The following is an 18,510-nucleotide window of genomic DNA, read 5'->3' as shown; positions in this document are numbered from 1 at the left end:
CATGAAAACCCATACCACTATCTATTTCTAGTTTAAAGACCTAACAGCTCCCTCCACTGCGATAGCCAGTGCTCCTACCCCAAACCTAGAATAAGTGAACCCCATCCCTGGCATACATGTCATTTCTGCCATAGAAGGGGTCCCAGTTGTCTATGAATGTCACTGCATTTTCCTTACAGTGTTTGCAGCCAGCAGTTGACACCAATTGCCCTGGACAACCATTCATTTCCAACTCCTCTCCTGGGCAAAATGTCACAGATCACAGGGTTCCCACCTTTCTTCCTAATTATCTCTATTGCTGTCCTATACCTGCTAATCAGGTCTTCACTCCTACGTCTGCCAACATCGTTGCCTCCCGCACTGAGGCAGATAATAGGATTGCTCCCATTACCTTTCATGATGTCGTCCAGACGGCTAACAATATCTCCCATCCCAGCCCCATGAAAACATACCCTCTGCCTCCTCTTCCTGTCCCTAAGACAAAATGCCCTATCCATAAATTTCACTTGACTGTCCCCAACTAAAACAATGTTCTTACCTTCACTGGTGGGGTTCGTAGAGACGTTTTCGATGGTCTTCGTTGGTGTTTCAAGGGATGTCGACTCTCCTCTGCCAATGATTCCTTGGTACTCATAGCGACGTTTCCAGTAGACAACGCACATTCGTCTGGTAACACCGAAAATGGGTTGTAAGTCTTTACAGCAGTCTTCTGGATCTTCGTTGTTTCCGCCACTCCAACAGTCTTCTTGATTTTGAGCTTCGTTCCATGTTGGCCGGCCACTGACCAGGTTCCTCTCTTGACCTGAGGGCTCACGACAGGAGGATTACTTCGAATCCTCTTGTTTTCCTCCGTCAGTCGCCGTATTTCAAGTTTAGCAATCCTAAGCTCCTCTTTTAGCTGCTGGTAGAGTTGCTCAAGAGAGGACATCTTGGGCAGATTCACGGAGAACATACTGGACAGATCTTCACAGAGCTAAGTACAGGTCACCACAGAGCTAAGTACAGGTCACCACTGTAGTAAGGGGACCAAAACTGAGGGGATATGAATAAGGTCTTGAAGATATGTCTCCTTGAGGATATCTCTCCAAGAGAGAACCCGCAATAATGGATTCAAATTAGACAAGTTTGGATTTAGAAAGGATATCGGAAAGTATTGGTTTGGAAATAGGGTAGTTGATGAGTGGAACAGTCAACCTAGTTGGGTTATTGAGGCTAAGACGTTGGGTAGTTTCAAATTTAGGTTGGATAAATACATGAGTGAAAGGGGTTGGATTTGAGTGGGACTTGCATGTGAGTTAATAGAATTATCAAAGCCTATTCCTTGGGTAGAATTGAAAATTGAGTTGGGCAAATGTTCTGTTTGTGGGATGGATTGTGAAGGACCTGCCTAGTTTGGGCCAACAGGTCTGCTGCAGTGTTCCTTCTTTCTTATGTTGTTATGTTCTTAAAACAACATAAATATAGCATTAGATCTGGACAAGATTCCAATGCTCTATTTATTCATGTGAGAGATTTTAACCATCCAATTGATTTTCAAAAAGCTAAGAAAGTTGTGCCAAGCAAGTCCATGGTTGACAGGAATATAATTGAATCTTGTTTCATAAAAAGTAGTTTTGAAAATAATATGAATATTTCCTTTCGTTTATATAAATTGGATTCATTTATAATTAACAAAATTTGGGAAGAATTTAATAATACATTAAACAAGCAATAAATCTTAATTCTTGGGTAAAGTATTAGGTGGGTTTCACAGAGTCGGGTGTTGTCACGCGTGTGTGATGTGTTGCATTGTTGTGGTGACCTGAGGGTGAGGCGTAGTCTTGGCCTTTTACATTCCTTCCTTTGATATTTTTTTTTATATTTCCTTGATACTGTGAGAAGTCACGAAAGCGCTTGAATTTAGCTCTTCTTTCACAGTGGTTGTTTTACATATTGTGATATCACCGACACCCGAATCTGCATGACAGTGTCTTCCATTGCAGACGCTACACGGCTCCAGGCGGACATCAAACAAATCTTTCAGTGGGCTGCAGAAAACAATATGAAGTTCAACGATGAGAAATTTCATTTACTCCGATATGGCAAACATGAGGAAATTAAAACTTTATCAGAGTACAAAACAAATTCCTTCCACAAAATAGAGCGAAAAACCGACGTCAAAGACCTGGGAGTGATCATGTCGAAGGATCTCACCTTCAAGGACCATAACATTGTATCAAACGCATCTGCTACATAAATCACAGGATGGATAATGAGAACCTTCAAAACTAGGGATGCCAAGCCCATAATGACACTCTTCAGGTCGCTTGTTCTATCTAGGCTGGAATATTGCTGCACATTAACAGCACCTTTCAAGGCAGGTGAAATTGCTGACCTAGAAAATGTACAGAGAACCTTCACGGCGTGCATAACGGAGATAAAACACCGCAATTACTGGGAGCACTTGAGGTTCCTAAACCTGTATTCCCTGGAACGCAGGCGGGAGAGATACATGATTATATACACCTGGAAAATCCTAGAGGGACTAGTACCGAACTTGCACACGAAAAATCACTCACAACGAAAGCAAAAGACTCGGCAGACGATGCAACATCCCCCCAATGAAAATCAGGGGTGTCAATAGCACGTTAAGAGACCATACAATAAGTGTCAGGGGCCCGAGACTGTTCAACTGCCTCCAAGCATACATAAGGGGGATTACCAACAGACCCCTGGCAGTCTTCAAGCTGGCACTGGACAAGCACCTAAAGTCGGTTCCTGACCAGCCGGGCTGTGGCTCGTACGTTGGTTTGCGTGCAGCCAGCAGCAACAGCCTGGTTGATCAGGCTCTGATCCACCATGAGGCCTGGTCACAGACTGGGCCGCGGGGGCGTTGACCCCCGGAACTCTCTCCAGCCTCCAGCCTTCTCACCTGTTTACTGTGATTTTATTGCATATTTTTTTTTATTATCACACCGGCCGACTCCCACCAAGGCAGGGTGGCCCGAAAAAGAAAAACTTTCACCATCATTCACTCCAACACTGTCTTGCCAGAAGGGTGCTTTACACGACAGTTTTTAAACTGCAACATTAACACCCCTCCTTCAGAGTGCAGGCACTGTACTTCCCATCTCCAGGACTCAGTCCGGCCTGCCGGTTTCCCTCATCCCCTTCATAAATGTTACTTTGCTCACACTCCAACAGCACGTCAAGTATTAAAAACCATTTGTCTCCGTTCACTCCTATCAAACACGCTCACGTATGCCTGCTGGAAGTCCAAGCCCCTCGTACACAAAACCTCCTTTACCCCCTCCCTCCAACCTTTCCTAGGCCGACCCCTACCCCGCCTTCCTTCCACTACAGACTGATACACTCTTGAAGTTAGCATATGAGAAGTTTTTACAAAGTAGAAGTGATGCAAGGAGGGAAGAGTATATGGAGAAAAAGAGAGAGGTTAAGAGGGTGGTGAAGCAATGTAAAAAGAGAGCAAATTAGAGAGTGGGTGAGATGTTATCAACAAATTTTGTTGAAAATAAGAAAAAGTTTTGGAGTGAGATCAACAAGTTAAGGAAGCCTAGAGAACACATGGATTTGTCAGTTAAAAATAGGAGAGTTATTAAATGGAGAGTTAGAGGTATTGACAAGATGGAGGGAATATTTTGAGGAATTGTTAAATGTTGATGAAGATAGGGAAGCTGTGATTTCGTGTATAGGGCAAGGAGGAATAACATCTTGTAGGAGTGAGGAAGAGCCAGTTGTGAGTGTGGGGGAAGTTCGTGAGGCAGTAGGTAAAATGAAAGGGGGTAAGGCAGCCGGGATTGATGGGATTAAGACAGAAATGTTAAAAGCAGGTGAGGATATAGTTTTGGACTGGTTGGTGCTATTATTTAATAAATGTATGGAAGAGGGTAAGGTACCTAGGGATTGGCAGAGAGCATGCATAGTTCCTTTGTATAAAGGCATAGGGGACAAAAGAGTGCAAAAATTATAGGGGGATAACTCTGTTGAGTATACCTGGTAAAGTGTATGGTAGAGTTATTATTGAAAGAATTATGAGTAAGACGGAGAATAGGATAGCAGATGAACAAGGAGGTTTTAGGAAAGGTAGGGGGTGTGTGGACCAGGTGTTTATAGTGAAACATATAAGTGAACAGTATTTAGATAAGGCTAAAGAGGTCTTTGTGGCATTTATGGATTTGGAAAAGGCGTATGACAGGGTGGATAGGGGGGCAATGTGGCAAATTTTGCAGGTGTATGGTATAGGAGGTAGGTTACTGAAAGAAGTGAAGAGTTTTTATGAGGACAGTGAGGCTCAAGTTAGAGTATGTAGGAAAGAGGGAGATTATTTCCCAGTAAAAGTAGGCCTTAGACAAGGATGTGTGATGTCACCGTGGTTGTTTAATATATTTATAGATGGAGTTGTAAGAGAAGTAAATGCGAGGGTCTTGGCAAGAGGCGTGGAGTTAAAAGAATCACACATAAAGTGGGAGTTGTTGCTCTTTGCTGATGACACTGTGCTCTTGGGAGATTCTGAAGAGAAGTTGCAGAGGTTGGTGGATGAATTTGGTAGGGTATGTAAAAGAAGAAAATTAAAAGTGAATACAGGAAAGAGTAAGGTTATGAGGATAAAAAGATTAGGTGATGAAAGATTGGATATCAGACTGGAGGGAGAGAGTATGGAGGAGGTGAATGTATTCAGATATTTGGGAGTGGACGTGTCAGCGGATGGGTCTATGAAAGATGAGGTGAATCATAGACTCCATAGACTCCTATGAAGTCAAAGAACTTTGTCCTTGGAAGCAAAGAGGGGAATGTATGAGAGTATAGTTTTACCAACGCTCTTATATGGGTGTGAAGCATGGGTGATGAATGTTGCAGCGAGGAGAAGGCTGGAGGCATTGGAGTTGTCATGTCTGAGGGCAGGGTGTGGTGTGAATATAATGCAGAGAATTCGTAGTATGGAAGTTAGGAGGAAGTGTGGGATTGCCAAAACTGTTGTCCAGAGGGCTGAGGAAGGGTTGTTGAGGTGGTTCGGACATGTAGAGAGAATGGAGCGAAACAGAATGACTTCAAGAGTGTATCAGTCTGTAGTGGAAGGAAGGCGGGGTAGGGGTCGGCCTAGGAAAGGTTGGAGGGATGGGGTAAAGGAGGTTTTATGTGCGAGGGGCTTGGACTTCCAGCGGTCATGCGTGAGCGTGTTTGATAGGAGTGAATGGAGACAAATGGTTTTTAATACTTGAAGCGCTGTTTAAGTGTGAGCAAAGTAACATTTATGAAGGGATTCAGGGAAACCGGCAGGCGGACTTGAGTCCTGGAGATGGGAAGTACAGTGCCTGCACTCTGAAGGAGGGGTGTTAATGTTGCAGTTTAAAAATTGTAGTGTAAAGCACCCTTCTGGCAAGACAGCGATCGAGTGAATGATGGTGAAAGTTTTTCGTTTTCGGGCCACCCTGCCTTGGTGGGATTCGGCCAGTTTGTTAACAAAAAAATATATATTCGCTTGCCTTATTCGGCAAGAAAAGCATTGCTATTTAGGCCACACATTAGGCCTCCCTTAAGAGACCACACAGTCGTCTCTTATCCATTCAGAGATCAATCCTATTAAACAACATGAGCCTAATAAACTAGGCTTGTTTCAAGTTACGAGGAAACTCGTGGCAGTGGCGTGCTCAAGGAATAATTTCAGCCTCCTGTTTGAATACCCGCCTCCACAAGCAGTCTATATAGCAATGAAACCATGAAACAAGTGGTTTTGAATCATTTACCAAACTGCGGCAGACCAGGGTTCGACCCCACGACACGTCTCAAGAGACCACACAGTGTACATGTCACCTTATTCACTCAGCCATCGAGCCTTCTAAACAACATGAGCCTAGAGAACTAGGCTGAAATTAATCCTTGAGGATATCTCTGCCACGAGTGTCCTCGCAATATGAAACAAACCTAGTTTGCTAGGCTCATGTTGTTTAATAGAATCGATGGCTGAGTGGATAAGGTGACATGTACATTGTGTGGTCTCTTGAGGTCGGACAATGTGTCGTGGGGTCGAATCCTGGCCTGCCGCAGCTACAGTTCGGTAAATAATATATATATATATATATATATATATATATATATATATATATATATATATATATATATATATATATATATATAAATATATACATATATATAAATATGCCGAATTTGTAAAACTGGTCAGTTAGCAAGAACTCATTTAAAATTAAGTCCTTTCTAAAATTTTCTCTTATATGTTTAAAGATATATTTTTTTCATTAATGTTAATGTAAAAATTTATAATTTTGCACCAAAACAATCTTTGAAAACTTACATAACCTTATTATAACAAGAGCAATTTATTTTAGAATAATCCAAATAAATATATTTTAAATACGTTTACAATAATTTAATACTAAACAAACACAGTGAAATATATTTTTTTTCGTTAGGTTCAAAATGATTTTTGCAAAATTATTGCATACACAAATTTTCACTTGACCTATATGGCAAGATGAACGTTGCTATTTAAGCCAAGATCGCAAGTTCTGCCTATTCGGCAAGACATATATATATATATATATATATATATATATATATATATATATATATATATATATATATATATATATATATATATATATATATATATATATATATATATATATATATATATATATATATATATATATATATATATATATATATATATATATATATATATATATATATATATATATATATATATATATAGGTACCACCTCTAGAACTGTTATGGGGACCCTCATCCTCAGAGAAAAGAATAAACTTGCTTCAGGGAAAACTCAAGATTCTCCCTGAACCCGTTTGAGAATTTTCTCCTACCACCCCCTATATTATGTATATATATTTTATTTAAAGACAAAATACATTGACAAAACATTCACAAAAATATGATACAAAGTAAAACAACATAGGTAACTCAGAGCTACATCTCGAATACTTCGTCCAGCTCCCCTGCGGTGGGCCGCGTTCCCAGAATGCTGCAGGCATTTCTTCTCTGGATCGCAACACTGAGTCTCTGAAAGAGGAAGCTGGTCGCCCTGTGGTCCTTGGTTTCTATGATGAGCTTTTCGCCCAGCTCTTTGAGGAACTTTAGAGCACACTTGTCCCAAGCTCCAAGGGTCTCCGACCCTATTGGAATGAAGTTATAGCAAGGGGGAAGGTCTTCATATTTTCGGATCTTCTGGGTCTCCCTGTGGCTGGCAGCTCCACCCCCTTCCACTACAGAGTATGGCAAGTAGGTGTCTGCCAATGTGGCAGCACAGGTGTAGTCCCAGGCCATCTGCTTTCCATCCTTCCAGGGTAGCATAGTGGCTCCATCAGGACGCTTTTGACTTCCATCAGACCTCTGTACTTGGGGTTCCCGTTGAGCTGGGCAACGGGCTGTGGCGAGGCTTCTCTTTATTATGTCATTGATCTCCTCATGTCTGGCATACTTCCCTTCTGCTGTGTGGCACACGAGACCATGGAGTCCGAATTGATCAGCTGTCGCCCTGCCGCAAATACACCTATGTTCGGTGAGGATGGGGGCGGCTAGGCGAAGAGCAACACCAATCCGAATGGCCTGTGGGTCGAGACGGGTGCCCAGGGAGGAATTGGGAACAGCTAACAGGAAATCTCCTGAGTGTGGTGCCTTCACTGCCAGGAGACGAGCTTTGTTCTTTCCTGAAGCATTGGAGAGCATTGTGTTGGCGATTTTTTCCATGATCGGTTTTTCCCAGTGGGACTGTTTGTGCTGTTTGGGAGGAGCTGGTCTACTGGAGGAGTCTGTAAGGGTGTCCCACCGAATTGCTGCTTCAGTAAACCTGGGGTCTTGAGCTCCTACCAAGTCTCTCAAGCGTTCGGGCACTATCTTCTTGACTAATGCACTGGAAGCCAAACACGAAGACAGAAAAGCAGGTAAAGCAACATGCATTGCTTTACGCACCCCTATACCTCCCAGTCGCACTGGGAGGGTTGCCTGATCCCATTGCTCATCCTCTAGTGACAGGTTCAGTGCCTTCTTAAAAGTTGATCTCAGGTGTGCGTCATATTCATCGAGTGTTGGGTTGTTAAAAGAGGGTGCACACCTCAAGAAGTAAGTGAGTCTTGGCATAGTAAGACACCTTGTGAGGAGATACAGAGCATCATGGGCATCAAGATCGCTTATTCTCTCCTCCATTCTCATAAGGTCATTCAATTTGTCCCTGAGGACAGTATCGATGGCCTGGTGACCCAGCGGTGCCCCCAAGAGGGTACTGTTGGACGGAGTTGTAGTTGAGATTTCCGGGAGGATTCTTCGCACAGCATTGATTATTTCCTGGTTCGCTGTGATGATTTCACACTTAGAGGGATTGAGGATGAGTCCCAAGCCTTCTCCCTGTGTTTTCACCAGTTGTAGGTCCCCCACGAGGGACTCTTCAGTACCTGCCAGAGTGCCGTCATCCAGGTACCAGATATTGAGCTCACTGCGTAGGCTGGAAGTTAGTTCTCTTACTGCCAAGCAGAAGAGAAGTGGAGCAAGTGGGTCACCCTGCTGAACACCCTCTGATGATTGAATTTCATGTTCTCCAAACAAAAGAATTGAGGGTTTGCTGTAGCCGGCTGAAATGAAGGGAAAGAGACTGGGGAACCGAACCCGAACAGCTGGCAAAACAGCATCTCTCCTCACCATATTAAAGGCATTTCTAAAATCAAGTTTGACTATGGCCTTGTCTTCTGGTAGGTCCCTGATGTAGGCCCTTGCCGCATGAGCTGCAGCTTCACTGCCTTGAGAGACCCCAAAGCCCAGTTGGTGTGGCTGGAGTAAAGTGGCAGCTTCTAGGCGAATGTTTCTCACTGCTGCTTTGGCAACGAGACGGCGAAGAGTGTTTCCAACTGCAATGGGTCTGATTCCCCCATCCCTCTTCTTCAAAGCACATAGTGAGGCTCCAAAAAAGAAAGGTTTAATTATATATATATATTCTGCAGAATGGTTGGGATTCGAACCCGGGCCCTGGTTCTCAATGAGCAGGGACCTAGAGGGAGGAAAATAAAATAGTCTATAAATGGTTACACCCCAAACAACCCTGTCCTGACTAGTTTTTCTGCTTGCCACCTGACATTATCTGCTATGGTGGTGCAGTGGACAGTGGCGTCAAGTGTCAGGTTTATAGCTCTCGTGGAGAGCCATGGCCTGGGTTCGAATTCCGGTCAAGCTGCTGTGTTTCCCTACTTGTATGGATTCATGGACAATACATTATTTATGCGTACTGTCTACCATTTATGAATGAATGTCATATGGATAGTTGAGTGACGATACAAAACTACGTTTATGAACAGGAAAGGACAGAGATAAGCTCCGGGAAGACCCTGTGGCGAACACTGTTAGGGAACCCATTCCTGGACTCTCTTCGCATTTCCTTGGAACGGGTAAGGAAAGCAGGAAGCAGAGATTCCCCTTCCTCTTACTCACATCTTCCCAGGATGAGCGTGGTAACTCCTGCCCTTGCAAGAAACCTCACCCTCCTTCCCTTCCCTCCTGTCTCTTCTCTACCACTCGCCTCCTCTCAGTATGTGTAGGCAGAAAACCCACATCCAGCACTTTCCTTGTCTCTAACATCTTAGAATCTGTCATAAACTAACTTTTCTGTCTGGTTGGAAGACATAATTTATGAGGCGGGAGTGTATGGAGGTTGGTGTGCCCTGGACCCGCTGCAGCCTCTTTCACAACTTGCACTTTGCTCTCTCTAACTTTGGCGATTATTTTCTCGTTGTCTTACATATCTCAGAAGCCTTTGACGAAGTTTGGCAGAAGACTCTTGTCTGTGCGCTTTCTTGCAGACTTCCTGGTCGCTCTCTCTCTCTCTCTCTCTCTCTCTCTCTCTCCCTCTCTCTCTCCTTTTGGACTGTGAGCTGGAGCTCTCTGAAGGAAGTTTGGCTTCTCTCCTTGCCCTTGATGGATGGATGGATGGATGGATGGATGGATGGGGTCATAAGGCCATAGTATGCTATGGTGTATACATATGCATTCACCAACTTCCTCGAGCATGATTTTATACATGATTCAGGGACTAAGATATTTTCTGACGAGACAAAGATTGATGACCGAGTTTTACGGTGATCATTGACGAGGGCTGTTAGTCAACCCTCGGTGTTCACTGTGGACTTCTATATCATCCATAATAATAATAATAATAATAATAATAATAATAATAATAATTTATGAGTACAACATAAGTGTTCGGGGCCCAAGACTGTTCAACAGCCTCCCACCAAGCATAAGGGGAATTACCAATACGCCCCTGGCTACCTTCAAGAGGGAGCTGGACAGATACCTTAAGTCAGTGCTGGATCAGCCGGGCTGTGGTTCGTACGTTGGACTACGTGTGGCCAGCAGTAACAGGCTGGTTGATCAGGCCCTGATCCACCAGATCTGGTCGTGGACCGGGCCGCGGGGGCGTTGATCCCCGGAATAGCCTCCAGGTAGACAGAACAATAACTTAATTAGAATGGTTTCTAGAATGCTGTAGTTTGCAAACTTTAACATTGAATATATCAACTCGGTTTGGCTCCCGCTTCACACACGGAGGGCCCGGGTTCGATTCCCGGCGGGTGGAAACATTTCGACACGTTTCCTTACACCTGTTGTCCTGTTCACCTAGCAGCAAATAGGTACCTGGGTGTTAGTCGACTGGTGTGGGTCGCATCCTGGGGGACAAGATTAAGGACCCACAATGGAAATAAGTTAGACAGTCCTCGATGACGCACAGACTTTCTTGGGTTATCCTGGGTGGCTAACCCTCCGGGGTTAAAAATCCGAAAGAAATCTTATCTTATCTTCCAAGTAGAGTCGGAGTGGTGGGTTTAAGTTCGTACTAAGTGTCACATATACTATATTTAAGATACTCAGTAATAGGTGCTAATATTTTGTCAGGTAAGTTGAAACTTTTCAATAGTGAGAGTGTGTATTGTCTGGAACCTGACTGGGTGGATATCCCGAGCACAGACACCGTAAGTGTGGTAGGGAGTGATTAGAGATAATACACAGTGAATAATGTTGTTGGTAGGGAGTGATTAGAGATAATACACAGTGAATAATGTTGTTTGTGGAACACTGTAATATATTTTTGATAGGATACCCAGTTTCGGAAATTTTCTTAGAAATGTTGAATGTGAGTGTAGAATTTCAGGTTGCAGTCAAAGTTTCACTTGCCTTGTCTTTCTATATGAGAATTATTTATTTTAACGTTAAAGTGATGAGCGTGGTAACTCCTGCCCTTGCAAGAAACCTCACCCTCCTTCCCTTCCCTCCTGTCTCTTCTCTACCACTCGCCTCCTCTCAGTATGTGTAGGCAGAAAACCCACATCCAGCACTTTCCTTGTCTCTAACATCTTAGAATCTGTCATAAACTAACTTTTCTGTCTGGTTGGAAGACATAATTTATGAGGCGGGAGTGTATGGAGGTTGGTGTGCCCTGGACCCGCTGCAGCCTCTTTCACAACTTGCACTTTGCTCTCTCTAACTTTGGCGATTATTTTCTCGTTGTCTTACATATCTCAGAAGCCTTTGACGAAGTTTGGCAGAAGACTCTTGTCTGTGCGCTTTCTTGCAGACTTCCTGGTCGCTCTCTCTCTCTCTCTCTCTCTCTCTCTCTCTCCCTCTCTCTCTCCTTTTGGACTGTGAGCTGGAGCTCTCTGAAGGAAGTTTGGCTTCTCTCCTTGCCCTTGATGGATGGATGGATGGATGGATGGATGGATGGGGTCATAAGGCCATAGTATGCTATGGTGTATACATATGCATTCACCAACTTCCTCGAGCATGATTTTATACATGATTCAGGGACTAAGATATTTTCTGACGAGACAAAGATTGATGACCGAGTTTTACGGTGATCATTGACGAGGGCTGTTAGTCAACCCTCGGTGTTCACTGTGGACTTCTATATCATCCATAATAATAATAATAATAATAATAATAATAATAATAATAATTTATGAGTACAACATAAGTGTTCGGGGCCCAAGACTGTTCAACAGCCTCCCACCAAGCATAAGGGGAATTACCAATACGCCCCTGGCTACCTTCAAGAGGGAGCTGGACAGATACCTTAAGTCAGTGCTGGATCAGCCGGGCTGTGGTTCGTACGTTGGACTACGTGTGGCCAGCAGTAACAGGCTGGTTGATCAGGCCCTGATCCACCAGATCTGGTCGTGGACCGGGCCGCGGGGGCGTTGATCCCCGGAATAGCCTCCAGGTAGACAGAACAATAACTTAATTAGAATGGTTTCTAGAATGCTGTAGTTTGCAAACTTTAACATTGAATATATCAACTCGGTTTGGCTCCCGCTTCACACACGGAGGGCCCGGGTTCGATTCCCGGCGGGTGGAAACATTTCGACACGTTTCCTTACACCTGTTGTCCTGTTCACCTAGCAGCAAATAGGTACCTGGGTGTTAGTCGACTGGTGTGGGTCGCATCCTGGGGGACAAGATTAAGGACCCACAATGGAAATAAGTTAGACAGTCCTCGATGACGCACAGACTTTCTTGGGTTATCCTGGGTGGCTAACCCTCCGGGGTTAAAAATCCGAAAGAAATCTTATCTTATCTTCCAAGTAGAGTCGGAGTGGTGGGTTTAAGTTCGTACTAAGTGTCACATATACTATATTTAAGATACTCAGTAATAGGTGCTAATATTTTGTCAGGTAAGTTGAAACTTTTCAATAGTGAGAGTGTGTATTGTCTGGAACCTGACTGGGTGGATATCCCGAGCACAGACACCGTAAGTGTGGTAGGGAGTGATTAGAGATAATACACAGTGAATAATGTTGTTGGTAGGGAGTGATTAGAGATAATACACAGTGAATAATGTTGTTTGTGGAACACTGTAATATATTTTTGATAGGATACCCAGTTTCGGAAATTTTCTTAGAAATGTTGAATGTGAGTGTAGAATTTCAGGTTGCAGTCAAAGTTTCACTTGCCTTGTCTTTCTATATGAGAATTATTTATTTTAACGTTAAAGTGAGTATTTTTAGCTGTATTATCAAACAATATGTTGAAGATCTTATTATTGAGAGCCTCTTGGCTGCCATCCATGTAGAAATCTCTACTAACTCACTTATGGCTGTTTCGACGAGGTCATCACGCTCTGGATTAAATATCACGAATGTTTCATCATCAAAATGTATTGATTTAAATTCCTGGAAGACATCTGGTAGCTCATATATACAGATGGGAAATATTAGTGGGCCAAGGAAGCTACCCTGCCGCACCCCACTATACTGATAATTTTTCTCGTTGAGGTAGTGTTATTATTAGTAACTTGGTGACGTATGTCGAAGTTCGGACGTGAGAGCGTCACCTCTAGCTTCATAACGTTCTAGTTTCAGCAACAAAATATTGTAGTATACAGTGTCAAAAACTTTTCTTGCATCAATAAAGAGGACCGGGAATATTCATTATTTTTTATAGAGCTGAATAGAGAGTCTATTCAACTAATGATGCTAGACATCAATTATTTTTTTCTGGCCTGACGCCAGAGTGGTAATAGTTGAGAATATTTTGCTGTTATTCTAGTAATAAATTCATGTATGCCTTTATATATTATCTTTTCAAAGATTTTGTATCAAAATTGCAAGTTAAAGATCGGACTGGACTCGTTGATTTCAGTCGGGTCTTCACCTTCATTGGTGGAGACGGCTGTGATGGTGATGTTAGTCAGCCGACGGTTGTGACTTGTTTGGTTTTAAAGGAATAACGTTTATTACAGAGGCACTTATTTTTATAAGGAAAGTAAACATCATTATTATTATTATTATTATTCAGTTATCTCTGAATGAAATATTATTAGAGTTAATATGTATGTAATTTTCCTATGTTGGTCGCTAGAAAGATTGGGCAATAATGAGTTGTATTGTCGATGATTATGTAATCTTATAGAGGAGCTGTTATGTTTGGTTATATATGGTTAAGAGAGGAAATCTCAGCAGTTCTCGGGGTTTGGTTACTGAAGGTAATAGCAGGCAATTATGCATAGTTAGGAAGCCAGATTTTTGTGGATCATCTGCCTGAAGGAGATTCACATTAAAATCACCTGCAATTATTAACTGACGCTTATTTGGTTAATTAATTATGATTTGATCTTTATGAATATCCTCCAAGGTGACAATGTTGAAATGTGAACATCTGTAGACAGCACATAATGCTATTGGGGCATTTACGTTTTAGGCTATAAATTATTAAAGTATGTATTTCCCAATCTTATTAATGGTACGTGTTGAATTTATGCACGGCATCTAAATGGTATAGTTCATTGCAGTGCCACCTTCCTTTATGGATACCTGTGTACCAAGGTATGTCGTAGATGTTTATTGTGTCAGGTTTCTCTAATAATTACGAAAGTTATGCAGGCATTTAGTAAAATCATATTGTTTACTAAAAGGCATGACAATGAAGTCGAAAATCGAGATGTTCTTGTTGTTACTGAAGATTGTGTGGTGCTAGTTTAATATTTGCAGTCCTGGTTTACTGGAAACTGGTTATTGTAAAGATCTGAGAGGAAGTGGAATATTATAGAATCTAGCTAGAAATGTAGTGTTGAATAACTGGGTAAAATATGAAGGAACAATAAGTTACCAGTAAACAAAACATTAAGAAAATGTAGTGTATATAAAACAAAGATATGAGTAACTAGGAAAATTATGAAGTAGTACATAAACTAATATGTACACTAGTATATAAACATTATATAAACTAGTTACAAAATGTAGTGATAAATTAGAAACAAAAAGACGTAATGTTACATAAAAAATGTGAATATCTGGGCAAAATGTGAATATTTGGTTACAAAAGATTAGTGTTATGCAAACAAAATATATAAATAACAGTTCAGATATGAAAGAAATATTGTAAAAACTAATTATAAAAAAGGCAGAGTTGTGTGAACAATGGAATGCAATATATACAGTTTAAGGCTTTAATAATGAACAGCACATGATACTTTTAATGTTTGTATAAGTGGATTATGGTAGTGTTAAAGTCAAAAACCATATATATATATGACCTGTAGAAAGTAGAAGGTTAAAATGAAATGTTAATAGTTGAATAATAAATTAGAAACAAAAATGGTAATGTTCTTCAATAAAAAGAAAAGAAAAAAACCGTAATTAACAAGGCAAAATGTCCATGAACGGGATAAATAGATTTTAGAATATATACAAAAGACAATATGTGTAACAACGGGATATAAACTGCAAGGAACATGAAAAGATGATTAATATAGAAAGCAACACAGATGAAGTAGAACAGTGTAGAGTGACAACTGTTTACACGAGTGGTTTAGTGAGGGAACACAGCAACAGTGCATATATATATTGATTTTGTAAAAATATTCGAGCTTAAATGACACTATAAACATGTGAACAGATTGATAGCTAAATAATAAACAGGCTTTAAATATAATGATACTTATGTAAATTACTCGAAAGACATTTCATAGTGGGTCTGCAGTCTTCTTTGCCTTTCCCTAATCTTCATGACTGCACTTGGTGGATTGAACTCCAGGAGCCAATTGCTGAACCAGGCCTGCAGCCTGTCCAGATCCCTGTGCAGTTCTGCCTGGTCTTCGTCAGATTGAATTCTTCTCATCAACTTCACGTCATCTGCAAACAGGGACACTTCGGAGTCTATTCCTTCCGTCAGGTCACTCAAAAATACCAAAAACAGCACCGGTCATAGGACTGATCCCTGTGGAACCCTGCTTGTCACAGACGCCCACTCTAACACCTCGCCACGTACCATGACTCGCTGTTGTCTTCCTGGCAGGTATTCCTGATCCATTGTAGTGCCTGTGTGTGTGTGTACCTGTGCGTGCGTGCGTGTTTGCTGAGTTTGCTAGCCATCCAAGTCACTTATTTTCATAGTTTAATTAACAGGCCATACTGTAGTTGAGTGTTCTTATTTTGTAGACTTAATATAGATTTTTCTTACTTTCCAATAATATCCAGGTCTTCTTTTGGATACTCAAATCAGTTGAAGGAGTAGATTGTTTTGATTCGCCTAACATCGGTGGAGAACACTTACCTACCACACTCTTCTTAGGGGCTGGAGAATTCAGTTCACGGGTTCTAAGATTATTGGTCCACATCCCTTACCTTCGCCTCCAGTCATGTTGCTAGAAAGCTGAAATTATTTCAGAGGCATGAGTTGGAGGGCAGTTAAACAATGGCGGGTGTGGTGTTATGTAGACAGAGCCACTTTTTTGGGAGTTACGGAGGTTTTATGGATTGATTAGCACTGGGCTCAGATAAATTTATGCTTACATATACCGCGTTATACCATTTGTTGAGACTTATTTATGTCAGCAAAATTGAAAGATATGGACCACTCGTAGTTGTGACTCACCGTCAGATCTTTGTTGTCATCCAGATCTCCAGTGATAGTAGGTAACTGGTCGGACTCCTGGAGGTCTTTTCCGCGTCAAGAGACGAATTCATCAATTCAGATGGTTCCTCACCCTGTACAGTGACAGTGTTGTGACGCCGAGCCTCGCTGGGGTCCCGGGTGAGGACGGTATACCAAGGTAGTCAGTCTTCTGCCTCACCGTGATCTGTGGATTGGTAGCCTCGTTGGTCTTTATAAACGAACAACGAGTAACACATGGCTCAGCAGGATGGGTGTTTGTCCCTCCGAAAACAACATGAATTGTCGCGGTTATATGATTCCTTGTAGAGTGATGGTAGAGCTTCACCACCTCACCCACTTTCACGTGATTGATGGTAGAGCTCCACCACCTCACCCACTTTCACGTCATTGATGGTAAAGCTCCACCTCACGCACTTTCATGTGATTGATGGTTGAGCTCCACCACCTCACCTACATTTACGTAATTGATGGTAGAGCTCCACCTCACGCAATTTCATGTGATTGATGGTAGAGCTCCACCACCTCACCCACATTCACGTGAGTGTTGGTAGAGCTCCACCACCTCACCCACTTTCACGTGATTGTTGGTAGAGCTCCGCCACCTCACCTACATTCACGTAATTGATGGTAGAGCTCCACTACCTCACCTACATTCAGGTGATAGATGGTATAGCTCCACCACCTCACCCACATTCAGGTGATTGATGGTAGAGCTCCACCACCTCACCCACATTCACGTGATTGATGGTAGAGCTCCACCTCACCCACATTCACGTGATTGTTGGTAGAGCTCCACCTCACCCACTTTCATGTGATTGTTGGTAGAGCTCCACCTCACCTACATTCACGTAATTGTTGGTAGAGCTCCACCACCTCACCCACATTCAGGTGATTGATGGTAGAGCTCCACCACCTCACCCACATTAAGGTGATTGATGGTAGAGCTGCACCACCTCACCCACTTTCACGTGATTGATGGTAGAGCTCCATCACCTTACCCACAGTCACGTGATTGAGGGTACACCACCTCGCCCACAGTCAGGTGATTGAGGGTACACCACCTCGCCCACAGTCAGGTGATTGATGGTAGAGCTTCACTTCACCCACAGTGTAGACAGCTTGTACTGTCTGCACAGACAGCCTATGCTGTCTGCCAGCTTAGTTCATATTTCGCGCCACTAAGGTGCTGCTCTCTGGGTCTGTCCAAGTCTGTGGGAAGCTGGTCCCACACTCTCTGACTCAAACAGCGGCCTGGCAGCAAGAAAGTAGTCCTACTAGCTCTCTCTCTCGTGGGATGGCCCTGCCCGGGCCATGAGCACAACACACAAGCCTGTGTACCCACCACGACTTTTCAATAAACAAAGAAGCCTCCGAAGACGTTTATAATTCATACCCCGCTTTCAGTTCACCAAATCGTGCTATAAATGGTGGGAAGCGGTGGTCGCAGCAGTTGTGTTTGCCCTGAGAGAGGAAGGGAGGAAGTCATCTTCACTTCATCACCCCATGCAAGAAACATCCGTCTCTCAACGAGTTATCCTGATGTCGTGTCTGCACGTTTGAGCATCCAGACACAGGTACAACAGGATCCAGCCGAAATTTACCGAATTTCTTCGAGAATTGTAAGTGGCGTCCCAGTGACCCCACGCTACAGCATCCCATGCTGTTTCTAAAGTCACGTGTTCAGCGTCACTTGTATGTTGCTGTTGTTGTTCAGCTCAGCACAGCTGTTTCAGCAAGCCAGTTTAAGTTTAATATAGTTTAATATGTTTATTATGCACCCCATACCCATCCTGTGGGCGGTAGTCAAAAGATTACAGAGGTACATAATTGGTCCAGGGACTGGACTCCAAAGTTTTGATAGCTGAGCAAGTTACAGAGGTAATGAATTCACAATTTACAAAGGTAATGAACTCACAATTTACAAAGGTAATGAACTCCGGGTAGGTCTAGTCACAATCATGACAAGTTACAAAGGTATTTACAGATTACAGAGGTACGTAATGGGTCCAGGGACTGGGCTCCCAAAGTTGTGATGGCTGAACTAGGTACAAGGTAATGAACTCACAAGTTACAAAGGTAATGAATCCTGTAAGAATGGTTACTTA

Source organism: Cherax quadricarinatus, chromosome 6 (genome assembly GCF_038502225.1).
Source record: "Cherax quadricarinatus isolate ZL_2023a chromosome 6, ASM3850222v1, whole genome shotgun sequence".
Classification (NCBI taxonomy): Eukaryota; Metazoa; Arthropoda; class Malacostraca; order Decapoda; family Parastacidae; genus Cherax; species Cherax quadricarinatus.
This window is presented reverse-complemented; position numbering follows the sequence as displayed.